The following is a 23,816-nucleotide window of genomic DNA, read 5'->3' as shown; positions in this document are numbered from 1 at the left end:
CGGGTCGTCCAGCCTGTAGCCCGTCGCTATGCAGACTGAGCTATCCCGACTCCTTCCGAAGACTGGAGACTCATCGAAATTTATCATAATTTGAAAGCGTATTTCTCTAATCTGCTGTGCACCCCACTGTTATTCTTAGTATTTCTTAGCCCACTCTCCTTATTTTGAAAGAACAAAAGTGGGCTTATGCTAACATGCTGTCTGTGTGTCTTGTATCCTCCTTCAACTTTTTAATCCCTGAAGCAGTCTTTATGAAATTAGGTATGTATATCACGGCAACTGAACCCATTTTAACGGCGTACTTCATGAATCCCTCTCATCAGTCTGTGTGTCTGTATGTGTATCCCTCCTTTCGGTGCTAGACAACGGCTCGGCGAACACGTTCCCACGGCAACGAATACACACGCAACAATAGAATAATTGCTTGGCGCGTCATTTTCTCTGCAGTCCGTTTCTTATCAAAGAAGAGTCTATGGGTCTGTCTGCGTATGCCTCTGTCGTCATAACAATTCGTTAAAGATGTTCCCTCTGCAACGAAGAATTGTTGGAGGCGTCATTTTCTATGCGGCCGGCTCATGTCGTGTGAAAGGAAAGTAGTTTATTATTTCTTCCAAAAACTTATTTATTTTAAAAGAGAATAGCAAGTCCTGCTTAACGAGTTAGATAATATTGATAAGGCAGCGCTGATTGGTTCAATTATCCAACGAATTAATAACAACATAGACAAGAACAAAAGGCGGAAGTTTATGAATATGAGTGAGAGGTGAGTTTCTAGTTTGTCCTTTATTGTTCTTTATCTTACAAACAGGTGTGATTAGTCTTCAGCATGTAAATGTGCTTTTCTGTATGGCGAGGGGCTACGGGATTCAATTCCCTGCAGTGAACAATTTCCCTCTTCGCAACAAAGTCCAGACTGGCTCTGGAGCCCACCCAGCTTCCTATCCAATGGGTACCGGGGGCTCCTTCCCCGGGGGCGAAGCAACCAGAGCCTGAAGATGACCTCTCATCTCCATCCAGTGCCGAGTTCAAGGTGGAGCTATTCCTCCGTTCCCCTTTATATCTTCGTGGCATAGTGCTTAATAATGAAGCACGGGGCCCACTTTACTTATACTCCTTTCCATTCTATCTCTTGTACCCCCTATTTTCTTTCCAAAAATATGGTCATTCTGTGTGAGCAACCTGTTTATTTAGTTGTACTTGGTTAGTTATTGGAGAGGGTGGGTTTCCCCATGCACTTAGACCTGTATTGGTCCATTGTGCTTCCCTCTATGATTTCTATCAGTCTCTATATCCTACCGTTACTGGTGCATACCATCAGTCCCGCCCAGCCAGCGAGACCGGCTCTACTAGCTGAGAGGTATCTATAATGCTTCCCCCATCTACCAGAGGTATTAGAGACTGCTGTTGGGCTGGAAACGTCCGTAATTTGTCTAAGTGACCTCCTTTGGAGATATGAGGTTCTTTTACGTGCCGTAAAGCTACGACACGGGACCCACGGCTTAAAGTCCCTCCCGGAGGATTTGTTTCCTGAATTTTTCCGCCCTTAAAAATTCGACGACCTCCGCCGGGTATTTGAACCCGCGTACTACGAGTCATGAGGCGGGAACGTTACCTCTAGACTGCGGAAGCCGCTTTAGTTGTACTTACTTCATCATCGTCATTATTAACATCATCACTTGAGTAATCTGCTTCTTGTCTAGACTATCATTTCTCCTTGAACAAGACATTCCGTCAGTTCTATGTACATCACGCACTTAAAGACAAATCCAGTTTTGGTAAATTTGGAAGAAATATTTTCTCTTCCCCTTTGATATTAATATTTGGCGAACAATTTCATGTTTCGGCGCAAATACTTTAATATCTTATGGGAATAATTATTTACGGGTTAATGTAATGCATCCTGTGCCCCCAACAGTCGCGATTTAGAACTGTGCAGCTTGCGGCGCGATGTGCAACTATAAAATGGCGACCACTGACTAGAGAAGACTTGCCTGTCATAATGACTCGAGTCGTGATTCGAGGAGTATAGGGGAATTACGAATATTTGATATTCGTGTAAAAGATGACTTTATCGACTGAAGTACGCCACGCTGAGTACCTTCAACTGAATATGATAAGGCTAAAAAGTATAGTTTTACATTTACAATTCATAAATTATTAATTAAGCCTAGCATCCGAATGGGCATCAGTTCTGTGGGGTCCCAGTGCGTTACACTGCCTGCCGCTCCGGTAATTTCGCCCTTGATCCATCTGCAAGACTATACGGTGTCATAACCCAGGAGACCATAAGCTGACTGTCTTGTCTTGTATAATTTGTATCCGTCCCGCAGACATAACTTAAATTGAGGGGATGAGAATGGCTGCAGATCTATCGTGCAGGAACAGCACGAGAAATGCTTACGATAAATTCGACGCAAGCCTTGAGGAGAAGAGGCTATGGGAGATTTGATAAACCCTCGAGATACTCCGTCTCGTTATACAATGGCGGTGTTTATGTCCTTCAATACGATTACGTAGTCAAAATGTCAGTTTCACATATGACGAGGCCAGTTTGTAGCACGGCCCTGAAGATTCATATCGAGAGTCCACTGTATTATTAGGTTTTTTTTCGTACGATTTCCCACTCAAGGCACGATGTGCCATCTGAGATGTTCTGGATAAAGATGTGCCTGGACGCTTGAGAAAGTTGCCCGTACAATTTGTATATCCTAATGGATATAGTCTAGAGATGACTCTAGGGGCATTCTGTACTTATGGTTGTTCAGCAGAACACTGACGTGTCATCATATATAATATTTATTCAGCAGAGCCTCTTCACAGTTGGTTCTTGACGTATTACTCGTATTTATGTTTGCGGACTTCAGGGAACTTCTAATGAAAGACAGCTTCACTCACGACTGCACTGTGTGAAGGTGACGAGAGGGCAGACCAATCGATGTGCAATATCCTGTACAAGGTTTGTCAAGAATAGGCTGGGTTATGTTTGTAGATGTCACTGTATAGCAGTGCGGGTTGCTTTGCACTTAGAGGGACAGGTCTCCATTTACTGCCAACTGGTTGGCCTATTCTATTCTATTATGGCTCTGCAGCCCTTTGTTGGGCCTTGGCCGATTCTTCAGTTTCTTAATCTGTACATAGTCGGTAGGATCCTTGGACGGGGGATCAGTCCTTTACAAGGCCTCTACCTACACACAAAACAACACAGACACAAAATAAACACAAACAAACATGCTTTTGATGGGATTCAAACGCACGACCTCAGTGTACGAGCGGACAAAGACAGTTCATGCCTCAGACCGGCCAGCCAATGTGATCGGCAGCTGATTGGCCTGTATTAGGTTATATTAAGTTATAAGAAGTACTACCCGCTAAAGAAGAGAAGGCGAGGCAAACAATCAAGTCCCGTCGTGCGTGTGTTACGCAAGTTCGAGCCATTGTCACGACCTTGGTGCCCTGAACCTTACGTGGCATTAAATGAGCAGGAGAATGGTCAAGTTCTATCCGCCATTTGCCTTTACTTCTCTTCGGTGGAGGATAATACTTGTATGTCTTGCCGTTTGAGTCCGTACGAAATGCTCTTTGCGCATAACAGATGCATAGTATGCAATAAAGGTCACCGCCGTCTGTCTTATTGTCAAACTTATTATTCGCACTCGTTTTTCATGTTCTGAACTACCCATTGGATTCCACGAAGTCTGATACAGCAGCATACACAAAAATGTTATAGGATTTTAACTATTCAGCATAACTCTAACTTTTTATTATTATTATTCGTAGTGGAGTGAGACTGAGTCCACTTTGTACAACTACTGGTCTTCTGTACCAGCCCCAGGTGATAAATGATGGTGACTGTGGAAGAATTGGTAGAATTCGAAACCGACGTATTAGGAGGAAACCTGCCCCAGTGCCACTTTGTCCACCACAAATCCCACATGTCTTGAATTGATCTGAAACCCAGGCCGCCGAGGTAGGAAACCAGCGACTAACCGCCTGAGCTATGGCGCGGCCCTGAGCGTAACTTACATGTAGCCCTAAACGAAGTGTGCCGGACTGTCTGGCCATACAAGAAACGGGTACATGGCATGGCAAAGTTCTTGTCAAGCTACGTAACTTTTACTTTATATTAAGCGAAATACAAATACTACTCATATAACAGCATTATGTCTGTATACAACAAAACAATAATGATTCTGCAAGAAGTTGCGAGTGCGCAGCCGCAGGTTGCACACAGTACTAATACCCATGTAGGTGGATATGCCACAATAGGCTCTGTGACGTCATTTGGCGTTTTAATTCGGAAAAACAGACGAGCTTATTGAAAACCGTATTTTATATTCCTTTTTTAAATATTCAGTGTAACCATAGTATTTACACGAAAAAATACACGTAGTTGAGTAAATAATAGATTCATGTTTACAATATATGGAAGTCAAAACCAGTTATAGGTTTTAAAATCGATAAGAAATATCATGAGTATGAACAATTTCTTTTTATTTGAAGGTACATTGCAGCATTGTCCACATGCGAAATCTTTTATGGGCCCAGACTTGTACTGATCTTCCAAATGTTTACGATGGATCTAAATTTATGGAAACTGAAGATGAAATACAGACACCAGGCTGTTCTGCCTGTCGAAATATGAAGAATTACTTTAATAACCACAAGAGAGTATACAAGGGAGATTTAAAGTACAAGCAGAACAGAAACGACAGGATGTGAACAGAGAGAATAGGGATAGGGGTGCACAAAATACGAAATCCTGTATGCCGCGTCGTTTAGACACTTTTGGTAAAATGTCAGTTTATTTTAATAGTTTATCAATATTTATTGAAACTGCGAATGGATTTTTACCCGGTGGTAGTTGTATTATAATAAGACACAATACACGAATAACGCACATCACACAAAATAACGCAACGCTCAAAGAAAACACACCACACAAAACTACACAAACAATAAAGAACAAGCTGCACAAAATGAATACAGTACAAATAAAATTACAACAACAATTAAATAAATTAATAATAATAATAATAACAAATAAGTATACTATACATTCCGATTTATAGTAGAATGATTATAATATAATGTAATCTATGGCCCTGGGGTCGACTCAGCCTCTAATAGAAATGAGTACCAGGAATATTCTTGGAATGTTCTTGGGGGTAAAGGGCGGCCGGCGTGTAGGTCTGACAACCTTACCGCCATCTATGAGCCGATTGTCTAGATAATATGGGAACCTCAACATCTCATAACCCTAAGGGCCTCCACGGCCCGTTACAGGGATACCTTTACTTACTTTGCCTTTTTATATAAAAATTCACAATTTTACGAAAATACGTATTCTGTATCCTCTAATAAAAGACACGTGAGGTAATTTCGGAGAAGAAACATGGAGATGCCTACATACAGTCCTTTCCTCCACTTCTGTAATGAACGCATTATATTTCTGCAAGATGAAGGGACAGGATAGAGTCTACATCACATTACTAACATCGTCCTTACGTACATTGATTGTGACACCAGAAAGAAGCACGTACCATTCCTCGTGATCAGCAGAGCAAAACCATGGAAATTGTCCTACTAGTTGCAGGCAGTTAAATTACCGAGACACGCGTTACGTGTACTCATTGTTGACATAACAATCCACAAACCATGTCGTTATATTGATAATTATCTACGTATTCTTGAAGGATTCCGTAAGTATGACAGGACAATAAGAGATCTGTTGAGGTCGTGGAAAGGTAGAAATTGAATGGAATAGGCTACTCGTAATCTATTCCAAAAATATGAATTAGTTGGGCGAATATTGAATTCATGTAAAATTACAAAATAAAATGCAATAAAGCCTCCGTTGAATGCAAAACTCTGATTTATGGAATGTAAAGTAAAAAATAATCTAAATTGGATATGACAGATAGTTTGCTTTCCACGGCAGTTTATTTCTGAACCTAAAACGAATAAATATTTTCTAACTGCATTCTTTTTTATTCTACATAGATATATCCCATTTGATTTCACGTTCGTTATCTGCAAATGTGAACGTTCCTTGCACAGATAATCGTAATGCAAATGTAATTGCGTAATCAGAAGTTACTTTCGTAGGATTTGAGATTCTTGTCGCTGTGATTTTTAAGAATTATATCTTGTGAGATAAAACGCTGCCTACTTCATGCTGGTTTCTTGGTTGGCTTAATCTTTAATCTTGAAGATGGAGGCTACATTATCCTCCGAATCGTCTGTTGATGTTCAATAGACTACATGATGTCATATCTCAGAAGACAGAACCTTCGGGAAATACTTTTGATTATGTACCATTAAAATAAAAATACTTCTAATAAAAGTTGTGTGGCATAGTTTGTTGAGGCACTATGCTACAAGTCGGAAGGTAGCAGATTCGATTCCCGATGAGGTCATTGGATTTTTCAGTTGACATAATCCTTGCAACCGCACTATGGCCCTGGGTTCGACTCAGCCTCTAACGGAAATGAGTACCAGCAATCTTCCTTGGGGTAAAGAACGTCTGGCACATAAGTCTGGCAACCTCACCGCGATCTGTGAGCCGATTGTCTAGAAAATGTGGGAGCCTCGACATCTCACAACTCTACGGACCTCCACTGCCTGTTACAGGGATAGCTTTACCTTTTTATTTTGCCATCTTATTATCATCTATGCTTTGTGTTGCGTAAGATGAGCTGTTTTTAGAAAATAAGTGAAGTAGGCGTCATATTACGCTATATCAACACAAACTAAATTAGCCCACCAGCTTTTAACGTAGACTCCTGTATAGAATTAAAACGAAATTCGTTCAGTAGTTTCGGAGGTATAACATACTCGTACAGATGAAAATACTGGCTGGCATGAGCTTATTTGTGTTTTCTTACACACTGTGCAAAGGACGCATATCAAGAGGTAATTTCCTGAACAGCTATCCAGTGCCTAGTGGATTCTATGTGCAAAGTAGCTACGTACCAAGTAGTCTGTTGCAGATAAGTGCTGCTTTATGGAATTAGTCATATCAGCACACCGTGTAGTTGGGCTGACTTTCCTTTTCACCACATCAGATTTCCGCTTACATTCTCTTAGTCGTGTCACTGTACTATGCAGGATTCCTGACAAGGCCAGCCTACATTTCTCTCCTGTTTGCAAACAGATTGTGTCGCATAGCATGCATAGTCAGCACTAGTTTATGCCTCAAGGAGACGAACTTAAGAACACACTTCTTTGTTAACCGACACCCGATGTTAAAATGTTAAACTTGAAGGGTGGAAGATTTTCAGATATATCGAGAATGGCAAGTGTGTAGTTTGGTGGACAAAACATATTTTCCGACTGTGTTGTTCCTGTTTCATACGCCACCGGCACTGATGGTCAACTGTTAAAAATAGAAGCATTTTGTTGATCAGTCAATGAGCACTAGTTCTTTATTTTAGAGTGGAGTGGAACTGAGTCCCTCGGCACTTAAATAATTCATTCCAGATTTTGCCAGTGAGGCAGTGAAAGGAAAACCTGTCCCAGTGCCACTTTGTCCACCACAAATCACACATAAATTGACCTGGGATTGTTTCTGCCCGCCAAATTTAGAAGCCGGCGATCGTCAGCCTGAGCCGTGGCACGGCCATGAAGACTACACACGCGCATGTTTCGCTGCTAGAGATATAATTTATCTTTACTGGCTTCTTACTGAGTACTATCTAAAAATATTTCAAATATAATTTATAGACATTTGTGAGCCGGGATAGCGTAGTGGATATAGCGACTGGCAACGAACTGGACGACCGAGGGGTCGGAGTTCTACTTCCGGTAGGGTCAAGAATTTCCTCTTCTCCTCTTCATCCAGATCGCTTTTCGAGCCCGCCCAACCCCCCATCCAACGAGTAACGGGAGCTTCCGGGACTGGATCTTCAGCTCACTGCGAAGTATAAATTTAATTTAAACTTATAAATATGGTATTGCCGGTCACGGTTGCCGAGCGGTCTAAGGCATGTACTGTCTTCGCTCTCTTGGAAGCCGAGATTGTGGGTTTGAATCTCACAAAATGCGTAGTTGTTTGGTGTGTATATGGGTTTATTTTCTTTGTGTTGTCCTGTGTTTAGGTAGGGCAGCCTTGCGACGAGCTGATCACCCATCCAAGGAGTCCTACCGTCTGTAAAATTATCATGAAGCAGAAAAATTGGCTCTATGCCCCAAAGTGGGAGCAAGAGGAGAAACAGAAATTAGACTTACACTGACATTCGAAGTTATATTGTCTGATATAATATCAGCGTCGTTATGTAAGTCATAAATAAATAACTAAATTCTGATATATAAGTACCGTATATAATATATTTTTCAAAAGTTGTAGAACCATTCAAGGAAGATTTCTGTATAGGGCACTTTCGCTCATGACGGTTGTCAAAGAAATATCAAATACAAGTTAGTTTTGGTGGGAGTACGGGAGGTCAGATGGAACAGAGGTGGCATCGAACCGGCAGGCGAATATAGATTTTTATATGGAAAGTGGAATGAGAATCATGAATTGGGTACATGTTTTTTTTTTGTATATAAGGGAAACAGATCTGCAGTTAAGAGGGTAAATTCTGTTAGTGATAGGAAGATTTTGTAAATATTAATCTTTATTCTTACAGATGTGTACACCTGCTGTAGTAAGAATAATATTCGTTAATTAATACCACATTTTTTCCCTTGGCCCTACAGCCCCAATGGGCCCAGGCCTACCTCCATGAACACCGTTCACTTTGGTTTTTCTAAATCTTACACATTCGGTAGGACTCCTTGGGCGGGTGATCAGCTCGTCGCAAGGCCTCTACGTGTACACAAACAGAAAAACGCACACACACAAACTAAACATCCATGCCCTGAGTTGGATTCAAACCCACGATCCAGGCTTCCGAGCGAGCGAAGACAATACATACTTTAAGACCGCTGGGCTACCGTGACCGGCTTAAGTCTAATTAGTGAGGAAAAAATACAAAGAATGTGGAAGGAAGCGAATTTGGCCTAATTTGAAATACTATCCCGAAATTTGCATGGAGTGACTGTGGTAGATCCTGAAACACGCCAGTCACGATAACCAATTTTCACGTCGGAATTTGAACCAGTATCTTCGGAATAGGAAGCAAGAATGCTACACACTCCACGGTGATATGTTTTTTTCAAAATGCATCTTATGCTAGAACCGATTTACATCCGCTTAATCGGTTTTGAGGTAAATCTCACTTAAGGTCATAACTGAATGTTTACATTTGATTTTGAACATATTCATATACCGAAACGCGAAATATTACTTGCACCTATTGGCATGAACAAGCGTTGCTCTACTCCAAATAATCTCAATGGGAATTTTATTTAAGGGACTGAACTGAATGTTACGTATACGTTTATGGGTCCTGCGACGGATCTGGACGAAATTTAGTACAACCTAGGGTAGTTTAAGATGTGTCGGTGTTTCCGTACGTGAGTTCTTATCAGTTTAACTTGCTGTAAGTTCCCCTTTACTTCAAGGCCTAACTTCTTTTTTAAACCGTATATTGCTAAGCAACAGGATAACTCGAGAGAATATTTCACTGGATATAAGCATATCCATTATATTTAATGCATGTTCTGTATTATACAATATTTACCCGAGATGTGCTGATGGGTAGAAAATAATTACTGCAATAAACACTGATGTTACGTGTGTGACACCGAAAGCATTATGCAAGTTTCTCTTTACTCTCCATGTAGCTCATGCCCTTTCGTTTTGCAATAGCTCATGTCCGCTCAATTTGCAAAAACTGACGTCCGTTCCTTTTGCAACAGCTCACGCCCACTCGATTTGCAACGACTAACATCCGCTCATTTTGCAACAGGTCACGTCCGCTCTATTTGCAACAACTCACGTCCACCAATTTTGCAACAGCTCCCGTCCGCTCTATTTGCAACAACTCACGTCCACCAATTTTGCAACAGCTCCCGTCCGCTCTATTTGCAACAGCTCACGTCCACTCTGTTTGCAGTAACTCACGCCGCTCGACTTGCATACAACGAACTCTGTATTCTATGCAGCACACAGACGACGTGAAAAAACGAAACACGCAATTTTAATTTCACCTCGAATGACATATTATTTGCCCTTTATTTATGCTACTCTCAGGAACGCCTATATTTACGCCATGTTTGTTCCCACATATGCAGTTCGACCTCGTCTTGAACATACTCAGCAAAATGAAGCAGATTGATTACGAGGAGACAGCTTAACTTCCCTAAATACAATTGAATCCAGTTACCTTAATTTAATCACTTTAAACCCGATTAGTTGACCTTTAGAAGCACTTCTGACGAGTTCCACTGTTACCTAACACCAAGGAACCTTCTTAAGAGATTAACAGCTGCTTAGAGAGTAAAGAAATTCCTAATTTTTATGAAACTCGAAATTGTATTACTATATTGTATTCTAAAGGAAGTTATTGAAGGAAAGATAGAGGGGCGGATATAAGTGACCAGAAGACGAGGAAGAAGACGTAAGAAGATGCTGGATGACCTTGGGGACAGAAGAGGATACTGTCATTTGAAGGAGAAAGCTCTAGATCGCATCAAGTGGAGGAACTGTTTTGGAAGAGACTGTGGACCTGTCGTGTGACAGATTACTGATGAATGAATTCACTTCATACCGCCACTGGATCCTATCCTGAGCCACATTGAGCCCACAATCGTCACATAACATTTCTTTTAGTGTCCATTTTAATATCATCCCCTTATTTTATGACTACTCTTCCAAGTGGTGTCTCCCCTTCAACTGTTCAGAATAAAGTTGTGTCTCTATTCCGCATCTCCCCCATGCATGCTACATGATCCGACCATCCCACTCTCACTGACTTCTGACTGGCAGTATCTAGTGTCAACTCGTATAAATCATTAAGCTCTTCCTTATGAAGTGTTCTCCAGCCATCTCATATATCCTCTGTATTATCTACAAGTCTTCTTTCCAGCGCCCTGGTCACAAATATTCACAATATTAATTTCTCTCTTGAGGTAAAAGACAAAGTTCGAGATCCGTTCAAAATAAAGGTACCTAAAACTGAAAGAGTTACTAGGGAGAAGAAACATGTGCAATGAACAAAAAATACATGTAGGATATTGGTGGAAAAGCCAGAAGGAAAGAGACCGTTAGGAAGACCAAGACATAGATGGGTGGATAACATTAAGATGGATCTTAGAGAGATAGGATGGGGCGGTGTGGCCTATCCAGTCTGATCTGGCTCAGGATAGGGACTGGTGGAGGGTTCTTGTGAATATGGTAATGAACCTTGGGGTTCCATAAAATGCCTGGAAATTCTTGAGTAGCTGCACAATTGGCTGCTTCTCAAGAAAGTCTCAGCTCCATGAAGTTAGTTACTCATATTTATTCAAGGGTGTTATAAGTTCAATTAGACTCACAAGTGAAGTGGCCTCTGTGTGGTTTTAAGGTACTGAAATTTATATAGTGTGATGATATCTATATGGACTATAACGTAAGTTCCATATAGTATAATATGTTACAGATATCTGTTAAAATACTGTAGAAATATTCCTACATTTAAAGGTATAATTAGATCTCTAAGTGAATTAAATATCAATTAAAATGAATGATACTCATCAATTGCAATGTTCGTATAATGTATGTGTTGCACACGATATTTTGTCATATTCTATCGAAGGACTCAGAAGAAATCCGCAAAAGTACGTGTATGTCTTTAAGCAGATTAATCTTTAAAATAATTCAAATTAATCAAAATGTCTCGAGAAGATTTAGCGTAGGTCTAGCAACTACTGACTTTCTGGACATCATCTGTCATCCTGTTTTGATTTAAATTAGCATGTCGGACACTGGGCTCTGCCTCCGTCCTCAGGGAGCAAGGGTAGATTAGTCTTGAGACAGTGACTATCTACATAGACTGGGCCCAACTGAACAGGGGTTTCACCTGAGGATGGAGGCAGAATCCAGTCCCCGAATTGTTGCTGCAAACAAAAGCCAGGACAAAGATTATTTTTCAAAAAGTCAATGGTTGTATGAACACACCATTGTCACAGACCTTTAGATGCTATTTGCAACAAACCAAGTTTGAACGCCCCCGAACTGGCAGTCTCAGGACTGTTGCTAGGAACGAAAGGGTATAACAATATTAACATTATTCTAGAATATTAAATATACAGCGTAAACACGTAACACTTAACATCAGATGCATAATTGGGATTAGCTTGTATTTTGGAACTTCAGTGTCTGATCTGTCTTATATCTGGATCAGATTTCTTCACATGCGTACGCACATAGGGCAAGGTAAAATAGGTAAAGCTATCCCTCTAACAGGACATGAAGGCCCATAGGGTTGTGAGACGTTGAGGCTCCCAAATTTTCTAGACAATCGACTCACAGATGGCAGTAAGGTTGTCAGCCTTACGCACTGGCCGACCTTTACCTCCCCAGGAAGAATCATGATACTCATTTCTGTTAGAAGCTGAGTCGACCCCAGGGCCATAGTGCGGCCGGAAGGATTAGATAAAATGAAAGAAAAAAATCCACCTTATCGGGACTGGAACCCGCGCCCTTCCGACTTGTAGCATAGTGCCTGAACCAACTACGCTACCGTGACGCACGTAAGGTACGTTTGCAACTGAAGGGTTTGCTTCAATAAACAGAAAAAAAACTTTTAAAAATTAATGCTTGATATTTATAAAATGAAATTTCCAGATTGAGCTTTTGAACCTGTACTAGCCATATGTAGCTCATTCTTGTACCAAAAATACATCAAGTTCGCTTGAAAATGAAAATGCTCATAGCCCTTTTTTTTAATGTTGTATTCGCGGTAGCGTAGTTGGTTGAGGCATTATGCTACAAACCGGAAGGTCGCGGGTTCGAGTCCCGATGAGGTCATTGGGTTTCTTTTCAATTGACCTAATCCTTCCAGCCCCACTATGGCCCTGAAGTCGACTCAGCCTCTAACAGAAATGAATACCAGGAATATTCTTGGAATATTCTTGGCGGTAAAGGGCGGCCGGCGCGTAGGGCTTACAACCTTACCGCCATCTATCAGCCGATTGTCTAGAAAATGTGGGAACCGCAACATCTCACAATCCTATGGGCCTTCACGGCCTGGTACAGGGATAGCCTTACTTGTACTTTTGCATTTGAGCAGTTATTGCACCAAGCCCTTCAATTATGCCTGTGCCTAAGTCGCGAGTGTTATATACAAATGTACAAAAGTTCCCCCCTGTTTTTTTCCTTTTTTATTTTGTGTACTTTATGTTTTGGCTTTGACAAATTATTAGCAGTACACTGAGTGTGCCACGCGAGCCGGAAAGAATTATGGAAGAAATGGTATTAACATGAAGAATTCCTTTCATTCCTTAAGCGGATATTATGTAAAGAAGCAAAAATTAGACTTCGGAGTGTTCTCATGAATAATTATGAGGATATTACTAATGTATGACGTACTTATCAGTTTTATTTTTCTACGTAAATAATTTAAGATAAAATTTCTTCTACAGAAAAGTTATGCTTGAAAGGATTAAAGCTGGGGATACCATTATGTGTTGATAACATAACTATGGGTCATAGCAATAATACAACTTTCTTGTGTGTAAAAGAAAAACAGTACTTCTTACTGTATCTCTTTGTTCTCTACGAAACAGTTCATTGGAAACTGATCTTAACAATTTCAGGATTTATTTTCTTAGATCTGAGAAGGCAATGTACGCTTAGGATGTCATCATGTGCTTGTGTTCTTCCATGCGTTAGTCAGACTTTCTGATTTCCTCCCATCGCTAGGAAAACATGGGGACCCCGCAATATTCAAATTTGGGGTGACATTCACTGTTCGCTCCTGATATATGTTTCTGAAATTTGATGTGGTAATAAATGTAGGAGCCGGTTACGGTAGCCGAACGGTCTAAGGCATGCACTGTTTTCGCTCGCTCGGAAGCCGGGATCGTGGGCTCGAATCCTACTCAGAGCATGGATGTTTGTGTGCGTTTTTCTGTGTTTGTCTACAGGTAGAGGCCTTACGACGAGCTGATCACCCGCCCAAGGCGTCCTACCGAATGTGTAAGATCTAGAAAAACAGAAGTGAACGGAGTTCATGAAGGTAGGCATAGGCCCACTGGGGCTGTAGTGCCAAGCGGGGGGGAAAAATAGATGTAGGAAAAGAAGATGCAAGGTTTCTTACTGCACTTCTCTGTTGATTGTAGAACGTCAACACGGCAGCAGAGCGATATCTATATTCACTTTTCTGTTTGAAGAGAGTAACTTATGGATTATTAGAACACGTGCAGTTTTGTGCTGAGACAGATCGTGATTGTAACAAAAAATTCAATATGAAACCTTTTCTTTGTTAACAGTAACAAACATTTTGATGGTGCGAACAGTAAGATATTATTTGGCACACTGAACTTACTCGGAATCCATACTCGTGGGAAGTATACAGAGAAATGGATCATTTAAATAGTGAAATGATTAATTTATAGTTTTGTTAGTTTCGTAATACAGTTCAAAACGTAAACGCCATAAGATTTTTCGTATAATTTCTGCTTATATAACATAGGTGTTCATGAAGTCATTCCTAGGAATACCTAGTGTTAATCTTATGCGTAGTGACACAGGACATTGTTAACTGTGCAGTCCATTACATAAATTATCTCTCTCACCAGCAAGTGCGGTGCTGTTCTGAGTTCCCTTGAGTTCCTCAGCCATTCTAGGCAGATTCTGGGATAATACTGGAAGTTAAAATGGACAAGGACAGTTTCAGTTCACGTTCCTTCTAAATTACGAATCATATCCTACGATGTGATATTACATAGGCCTAATGGATACATCGCCGGTCAGGGTAACCGAGCGGTCTAAGGCATGTACTGTCTTCGCTCGCTTGGAAACCGGGATCGTGGGTTTGAATCCCACTCAGGGCATGGATGTTTAGTTTTTGTGTGTGCGTTTTTCTGTGTTTGTGTACAGGTAGAAGCCTTGCGACGAGCTGATCACCCGCCCAGGGAGTCCTACTGAACGTTTAAGATTAAGAAAATCCGAAAGTAAACGGAGAAGTTCATGGAGGTAGGCCTAGGCCCACTGGGGCTGTAGTGCCAAGGGAAAAAAATGGATACATCTGAAATTTGATTGCAATCAAAAAGTCGGACAGACCGAGCCCAGTGGGCTAACTGTTTACAGCCCTGTCGTCTTGTTATGTGTTTGATGTACTGAACGTAGCTAGAGAATTTGACCCAAGGTATTTCATTTGTTTTTGTGAAGAGTGGAAATATGACCACAGTTGATGTAGGCTCGAATTCTATTGCTCCTTCTTTTTCTGTGTCTTGGTCGCCCTGATGGGAGCGAAGAATCTTACGGTAGGAGCTGAGAGATTATGCTGGGGTTGTCAGAGGGTTTCAGCATCTCTTTCAAAAGAACCGGGCCTGTTCCTACGACTCCACTAGAAGGAGTTGGTGTCTCCTTCGGAGGAGTTTGCAGGGCGTCTCTTCTTCTCCCCTGAACCGAACGAAGTTGAGCATTCGAAGCTGATTGCTTACGTAGCAGTCAAGGAACACATGGAATCTCCAGTTACCATGCATTTGCTGGCAGACAGCCATGCTCATCTCTTCTGTCAGTGTGCATAATCCATTATCTTGAGTCATCTGGAGGGTCTCATTTTAGCTTCGTTGAAGAGTTGCAAAGCCTTTTCATGTTCTTGAATCTTTCGCGAAGCAGATATATCACCAGTTTGGCGTGTGCCATCAAAAGTTTACCACGTAAACTTATGAAACCATATTAAATGTATCCTTATGGGCGCATTCTCCATTCTTGTTCATTTGAGTTGTCAGACCGAGCAAGTTGATGCATTTTTGAAAGCAAAAGCATTCACAGCTAATTTCGAGACCGAAAATTTGGTCAACGCAGAGCGAGCCAGTATTACCGGACTGACGCGTCACTTGGGTTTGACTAGTCTATTGGTTTTTACGAATTGGGGAATATTGTCTGTGTCAATTATTAAAACAGAACGCGTTAACTGAACAACGGGTAATTACGTAGGAAAAAATGTGAAAGATCATCTAATTATATGTAGATGAGCTTCGCACGTAAACCGGTTCAAGGACACTGAAGTAACCAAGGATAATTACTAGAAAGGAAGCTGGACTTATTTCCCAGTTGATCCGAACACAGTGGCCTAGAAGAGAGAAACCTGACGGGGCCCCTGCCCGAAATGGAATCCCAGTAGACCTGAGTGTAACTAGTCATTTTACGGAATTATTCCACCGAACAGACTGGTGTAGTGGTAAAGCTCTGTACTCGTACTTTGGAGGTGCTCTGTTCTAATCGCTACCGGGACTACGACTGTCCTCAGTGTGGTATCTCGTGATTTACCTCAGCCACTCCAGGCAAATTCCAGGATACTGCTTCTATTAGGCCATATCCACATCCTTCAAAATATTTTACGCTTCATTATTTATCATTCATCCCAACATTTGACGCTCTGTGACGTGAGATACCGTGAGCGTCATAAAGTAAACCACAAAAAATGTATTCCACATAAGAACCAGAATGTATGGAAACTTTGCTGAATGGCTGTAACAGGTACACAAATAGTCATTTGGCTGTATGTGGATTTTACCATATTTGTGTTTTGCGTAAGGTTTCACTTTCACCTACAAGCTTAAATATTTACATAGTCATATAACCTTCCAGTCGCCTTTTCCTGTGTTTATTACTAGTCAGGGTGGATGTCTTTCTTATGAAGGGGATAGTTGTTGAGATAATCAAGAAATATTCTATCATTAAGAAACACGAAATTACATCATCGAGTTTAAAAAAAATAGCGGATTCCATACTCTAGCCACAATATTTGAAGTCATTCCGCATCGTTACAGCCTGATTGTATAAGATCAGTTTTAATATCATCCGCGCTGACGCTCGGTCACTCAAGTGATGTTTGTGCGCATTTGTCTAGCCCGTTCCGTTATCTTATTACTGATTCTTCTTTGTTACATCTCAGTTCATTTACGCTTTATTTGTTCAGCTAATCAATATATTCCAGATGCTTTACGATTTTTAAGTTTTTTCCTAGTGGGCATACATACAATCAGACTGGTATGTAAAAATTCTATGAAAAATGGTTTAAGTTATGTTAATTTCTCTGTGACGTGATGTCCCACGCAATATCTCTTGAAACAATAGACGTGTTTGCATGGAAATTGACGTGAAATTCGCGGCGCTAATACAAGGATGGAAAGTAACTACGTAGGGCTGGCGGGCTTGTCAGCACCTTAGGTAAGCTTTACGGACCACACACCTTTATCGATGTAAAACTGTAAGCGTTAAATTCAAGTCACCAGTTTTCATACAGAAGAAACGAACATTTCTAAATTATTCCGCCTGTTCACACTCACCCGTGCAAGATGAAGTTCTCCCTTTGATAAATTAATTAAACTCCACGCCGTGAAAATGTATGGGGGAGTAGAGGTATAACTCCAACCTTCTTGACATCTGCACTACATGGAGGTGAGTGGCCAGCTTCGTGCTTCGCCCGCTTTAACCCCAAGGAAATAGCCCCTGATTTCCAGTGGATAGGAGTTCCCAAAAACGGTCCGAACGTTACTGAGAAGAGAAAAATCTACTGCCCCTGCTGGGAACCAAACCCCGGCCTTTCAGTTCATAGCCCTTCTCACTACTGACCGCGCTATACCCTCAAAATACACACCAATGTGTACGAATTTAATGTTATCAAATTATTTTTATTTGAAAATATTTGTAGCAGACGTAAAAACTTCAATATACGTTCATTATTTCATTATTACACGGTATAGTTTACAGGACGGTGTCAAGGCATCAAAACAAGTAGAAATAAATTAGTAAGAATGCGTACCCTGAGAGCCGAATGGAAATTATGCACAAAAACGGAAGAAAAAAATGTATTACTATAAATTTATAGTGCCTAATCGTTTTCTTCGGTCACGGTAGCCGAGCTATCTAAGGCATGCACTGTCTTCGCTCGCTCGGAAGCCGGGATCGTGGGTTCGAATCCCACTCAGGGCATGGATGTTTGTGTGCGTTTTTCTGTGGTTGTCTACAGGTAGAGGCCTTGCGACGAGCTGATCACTCGCCCAAGGAGTCCTACCGAATGTGTAAGATCTAGAAGAACCGAAGTGAACGCAGTTCATGGAGGTAGGCCTAGGCCCACAGGGGCTGTAGTGCCAAGGAAAAAAATCGTTTTCTAGGCTCGCCATGTAGATTGAAATATATCAAGGTAGCTATCGTCAGATTTTCTCAGAATGCCTCGTCCACACTTATTTTCTTCCTGGAAACGGCATGCATGCGGGAACCACATGCGTCTTAGTGACCCGTTTCATGCTCTTTAATCCGTGACTTAGATTTAAGAAACAACGAAGTCTAAAAGCAGGAACTGATTCTCTTGAGAAAGCGGGCAGTCTAGGATCCAAATATTTTATTGAGGCCGATGAATTTTGGCTGCGCGGGGAACTTTGTCTAGCCCACTCCCACAAACCTGAACATTTCCTCTCCCCTTGCGTGTATGTGGAACAGTTTACTGATAGCTGCGTACCAGAGCTTGAATCTCGAACGTGGCACAGTTTTAATAAGTTCTTGCGTGACACTACATCCAGAAACTTCGTCAGTCATTAACACTTAATTTTCCTCAGGAAATCTCTAACTACGATATCACTATTTCCCATTCTCCTGTCTCTTCCCCCCAATAGTCTTAGCTCCTCTCCCACAGGCTGAGTCCGGTATATGATAATGGTACAGTTGTGTAGTTTTAGGCTGTGGTGTGTTATCTGAGGGCAAACGAACGGTGCTGAGAGGCCGAGGATTAAGGGGTCATGGGCAAAGCTTAGAGCTGCTACCCAGCGATAGGCCTATATCCGTGCACACTTGCTGGGTTACATAATATCTTAACTTCATTCGCGTGATTCTGATAAGGTAGAAAGCAGTTCGAAGCGAAAGAAAGGCATCAATCTGATTTTATTGCGAATGATCTGGCCACATTCTTCAGTGATGTTCCATCGAAGTGGTAGAGGCACGTCAGTCACACCAAACCGTCACGAATCATTCTCCGAATAATATATTTTGAATACGTAATTTTCTCTTTTCTGAAATTCAGTTAAGTGCCGGTCTCAGTAGACGCGAGGCGTAAGGCATGAATTGTCTTCGCTCTCTTGGTCGCTGGGATCGTGGATTCGAACACCCCTTAGGGCATGGATGTTGTGTGTATGTGTTTATTCTGTGTTTGTTGTCCTGTGTTTAGGTATGGGCCTTGCGACGGATTGATCCCTCATCCAAGATATCCTACCATCTGTGAAAGATGATTACGGAACTGAATAATAATTCCAGGTCCCTGAATGGGCTCGAAGAGTCATTAAAAAAATCAGTTGAATAGGTTAAAGTCTGAAAGCTGTAATATCGGTCATGAAATGTAATTTCATGTATTCTCAGAAATACAAGTTGATCAGTGTCGTTTAATAATCCTAGAATAAATAAATCATATTTATGAAAATAAAATGACTCACATTTTCTCTGGAAGTGTAGACACAGCAGCGGTAGCAGCAGTCTGCAGACCTTGCCACACCAGAGGCTATATGAGCCTTGTTAAAGTAAGTGTCACGTCACTATTATCTCTGCCCAACACTGATACGGACCTCTTCATATCCATCCTCACTTCTTCTTCACACAAAAGTAGGAAGTTGCACAGCTGGAGCAGACAAAATTTCGACCGCATTATTTTCTGTTCTATTAGTTCATGTCTTGTTACGAAACGTCACAAAGGACCTCGATCTGGACGGATTACTTGGATACACTAAAGCGCAAAGATTAGAATATACAAAACTATCATTTTGCATGTGGTTCTGTGTGGCTGTGAAACTTGGTCTCTGCCATTAAAGTAGGACATAGACTGAGGGTGTTTGAGAATAGGTTGAGGTTGTTCAGGAGAATATTTGGACCGAAGAGAGATGAAGTTACAGGAGGCTGGAGAAAACTGCATAATGATGAGCTTCATAACTTGTACTCTTCTCCAAGTATAATTAGAATGATCAAATCATGGAGAATGAGGTGGACAGGGCATGTAGCACGAATGGGACCGAAGAGGAATGCATGGAGGATATCGGTGGGAAAGCATAAAGACCACTAGCAATACCAAGACGTAAGTGGGCCGCACCATAGCTCAAGCAGTTAGTCGCTTGCTTCCCACCGCCGCGGCCCGGGTTCGATCCCGGGTCTGGTCAAGTGGGATTTGTGGTGGGGAAAGGGGCGCTGGGGCGGGTTTTCTCCGTGCACTTGGGTTTCCCCTGAAAATATTTTTTTTTCCTTGGCACTACAGTCCCAGTGGGCCTAGGCCTACCTCCATGAACTTCTCTGTTCACTTCGGTTTTTCTAGATTTTACACATTCGGTAGGACTCCTTGGGCGGGTGATCAGTTCGACGCAAGGCCTCTAGCTGTACACAAACACAGGAAAACAGACACACACAAACTAAACATCCATGCCCTGAGTGGGATTCGAACCCACGATCCCGGTTTCCAAGCGAGTGAAAACAGTACATGTCTTAGACCGCTCGGCTACCGTGACCGGCTCCTGAAAATTTTCATTCCACCAAATTCTCCATCATCATAATCACCCGAAGCAGGTACAATAGGCCAATCAGTGGTCGTCGTGCCGAGTGGACCCAGCTGGACTCCACCCCCCACTAAGAGAATTAAAAAAAAAAGGGTTAAAGAGTTGGATGCTGTCAAAATCGCGTTTCCCACATAGTCACCGTAGTTTTGGTCTGTTTTGTATCATGAATTAAAATTAAAACACGTATGAAAAAGTAAATATGACATTACAAACAGTGGTTCAATGTCATCTATGACAGCTAAAGAAGAAAGATAGAATGAGAAGATAATTTTACAGTCATAGGCTGCCGAAATATTGGGACTGTGATTTCGAATCCCGCTGGGGACAAAGAAGCTTGTTCGCATGTTTCTTTGGTTTGCTGTGAACGACCCTGTTTCAATATTACCGTATTTACGCATGTATAGGCCGCGTGCGTGTATAGGCCGCAGCACAATTTTCAGACAGAAATTATAGAAAAAATAATTTTCTTGGAATATTATTTCAGGAGTAGAAATTATTCCGAAATTTGGCAACATTAATTTTTTTTAAATGAAGTGTGATTTCGAATATTTCGAATATAAGCCGCACCCCAATTTTCCTCTTGAATTTTTGGCAAAAAATGTGCGGCCTATACATGCGTAAATACGGTATTTAGCTTTCAACGAGACAAGAGCATAATTGAAGTATGAAGAACTGGAAAGGAAGTGATCTTGGCCTATTTGCAGATATATACGCACCCAGGTGGAGGAGACGAGTAATGCAAAGGGAATGATGAGATATCAGGTCCCAGTCTGAACATTTGAAGGGGGTTATTACCTGAATGGTTGAGGTGCTACACCGCAAGCCGGAAGGTCGCGGGTTCAAATCCCGATGATGTAATTCGATTTTTTTCAGTTGACCTAATTCTTCCAGCCGCACTAGACCCTAGAGTTTATTCAGCCTCTAACAGAAATGAGTACCAGGAATTAATTAAATAATTTCCTGGGGAGTAAAGCACGGCCGGCGCTTAAGGCTGACAACCTTACCGCCATCTGTGAGCCGATTGTCTAGATAGTGTGGGACCCTCGACGTCTCACAACCCTATGGGCCTTCACGGCCTGGTACAGGGATAGCTTTACTTTTTACTTTACTTTATTACCTGAATGGAAGCCCAGCTCGTTACTGCTAAAATCGCGTTTCCCTGGATATTGTGTGGGCCCCACAACTGGTCTAGACGTCGAACATTGGTCGTTCAGCTAGTAAGTCAGTCAATATACCTGTTGCAAACAACACATATCCAAGCTTTCGTTTATACAATTCAACTTGAAGTGTTCCACAACCGTTCCTTAATTTGGTGACATTTCTCTCACGAGCAGGAACTTTCTCTGGCTTACTGTGCTGCATTGCATCGAGAGCAGGGTTGCCACCTTTCAAACATCCTTGCAGTCTCAGTTTCATAATTTTATAATGAAAGACAGGTTTACAGAATATCTTATCCTTGTGCATGTCTCTTTATACATGTTTAAACAATTAATGGAATTTTGTAAAACTTTGTACTAGCATCATGACACGAGAGATATTTTTAAATTTCCTAACATGAGGGGAAAAAGAGACGAAGGAAAGACGAAGACCAACTTGAGGTTCATAGCTGTAGTCTCTAACGACCTAATCCTAGGAAGCTCGTGAAAATGGTTAAGTAACAGCAGTAGGAGCGGCAGGAGCGTAACTTAATGCTAGGTCCTAAATTGATATAGAAGTAAAAGACAAAAAACAAACTCCGTGGCCTGTAGTGCGCAAGTGACTATACCGACCGAGCGACCGCCGCTTGTCGGCGAAGTTAGTGGCAACTTTTGCGGATAGAGGGTGTCGCGTGGTCAGCGCAACGGATTCCCACTGCCGTTAATATTTGTTTTCTAGACCGGAGCGGCTGTTGCCGTGAAATATCTCCTCAATTATCCTCACGAGGCGAGTGGACCCCGTTCCATACCCATTACTTCTCAGAAAATCTGACAGCCCATGGAATTGAATCCGGGACCTCTGGATCTGTATCCAGGAACTCTGACCACTAGAACGCAGAGGCGGTGTAAAACCCAGTCATTCTGAGTTTATTTTTTGTTTGTTTGTAATTTCTACTGCGCTTATGTAAAGGAAAGCAGGCGTCACATGTTCTGCCTGTAAATTTTTAGTCTATTCCAACAGCACTTCGTTTTCTTGTTTCCCGGCATAACTCAGTGTTAAATAATTTCTCACCTCTCCTAAGCTGAAGAAGTTATGCTCGGAAGCTTTCGGATTGAACACGCCGATCTGTTACCTGTCTGCAGCCGCGGTGACGTTTCCTTATCGTCTCACAAGCCGTGCAGGAATGACGCACGAGAAACATTTTTCGTTTTGGCGTGTGCGGCATCCTGCGAGATGACTTCAGCAACCACTTAACTTCGCAGCGCTTCTTCGTGGTGTAAGGATTCGGTATTTGAATAGTTCTGTTGGATCTTATATTTGGCCGTTTTTATTTTTAGTATTGCATAACTTTACAGGCAGCTGATCACAGTGGCCGTACGGTCTTAGGCATGGACCCACTTCCCTCACTCGAACTCTGGGATTGTGGGTTCGAATCTCACTCAAGGCATCTCTGTGAGTTTGTTCTGTGTCTGTGTTGTCTATGTGTAGGCAGCGGCCTTGCGACGGGCTGATCCCCCGTTCAAGGAGTCCTGCCGTCCGTGTATAGGATTAATAAACTGAAAATCAGCCAAGGTCCAACAAAAAAATCTTTAGAGACATAGATAGATAGAATTTACAGGCACCTTATACATCCTGTTTTATAAAGATCTTTAACGTAACTTTATTGTTGTTCTTATCGACTATTTTATTAATTGTTAGACCATATTACGTCTGACACAGGTCTAATTTTATTTAATTTTATGTTGTGTTGCATAAAAGGTTTTATCCTTTGATTTTTTGGAAGCGCGTATAGCGATGCGATAGATGCCTATGAGCTTCTAACCCCCCCCCCCCNNNACACACACACAATTACTAATCCTTGTTTTATCAGAGTATGAGACAAGTGTATATAAAAGTCTTAAAAAGTGACAGGTTTATTGCACTGATTGATTCTGCTTAAGTTAGTCACTACTGTGTTTTTTCTTAGAAGTTTTATTGTGTCGAACGAAAGGAAATATTGGTGTATATGGTGTGTAAGTAATGATGTGGAAGGAAGCAGTCGTGGCCTACTTTTA

The sequence above is a fragment of the Cryptotermes secundus genome, unplaced genomic scaffold (assembly GCF_002891405.2).
Source record: "Cryptotermes secundus unplaced genomic scaffold, Csec_1.0 scaffold274, whole genome shotgun sequence".
Lineage (NCBI taxonomy): Eukaryota > Metazoa > Arthropoda > Insecta > Blattodea > Kalotermitidae > Cryptotermes > Cryptotermes secundus.
This window is presented reverse-complemented; position numbering follows the sequence as displayed.